Here is an 893-nt window from a genome sequence, read left to right as displayed (position 1 = left end):
CAGGACATGACTACAAGCTGGGAGATCAGTTAAAGATTTGGTGTAACTAGGTGAGAGATGAGGACTTAAACCAATGCAATTGGTAAGTGATAGAGGGGAGAGGATGATGGAGATAGAATAAAAAGGTGAAATCTAAATTCACAGGTCCTTATTTGATAGACTTGCTGGCTGATGGTGCTTCTAATTTGGAGTAGGACCCAGCAGTACTTGTAGTTAGAAACTAAATTCCAGTTTGGGACATGTTGAATTTGGAGTGTTTAGAGCTTCCTAATGTAGAAAGAGGGAGTTTAGGATTTGGGTTGGGATTGAAAGTAAAGATTTGTGAATCATAGGATATGACTAAAGTTATAGGAGGAGATGTGATTGCCTAGGAAGAGAGTATACAGTGAGAGGAGGGCTAAAAATGGAATGTTCAGGAATGTCAACATTTAAGTAGCAAGCAAGAGACCATGGCTTGGGGCAGTGCCTGTGGCTCAGTGGGTAGGGTGCCGGCCCCATATACTGAGGATGACAGGTTCAAACTCAGCTCTGGCCAAACTGCAACCAAAAAATAGCCAGGCATTGTGGTGGACGCCTGTAGTCCCAGCTACTTGGGAGGCTGAGGCAAGAGAATTGCCTAAGCCTAGGTGTTGGAGGTTGCTGTGAGCTGTGACACTGCAGCACTCTGTCTCTAAAAAAAAGACTAAGGCTTGAAAAGAATTTTGAGAAACAGCTCCAGCACCTGTGGCTCAAACAACTAAGGCACCAGCCACATACACCTGAGCTGGCAGGTTCGAATCTAGCCTGGGCCCGCCAAACAACAATGGAGGCTGCAACCAAAAAATAGCCAGGCATTGTGGTGGGTGCCTGTGGTCCCAGCTACTTGGGAGGCAGAGGCAGGAGACTTGCTTGAG

Source organism: Otolemur garnettii, unplaced genomic scaffold (assembly GCF_000181295.1).
Source record: "Otolemur garnettii isolate 467f Iridium unplaced genomic scaffold, OtoGar3 scaffold00113, whole genome shotgun sequence".
Classification (NCBI taxonomy): Eukaryota; Metazoa; Chordata; class Mammalia; order Primates; family Galagidae; genus Otolemur; species Otolemur garnettii.
This window is presented reverse-complemented; position numbering follows the sequence as displayed.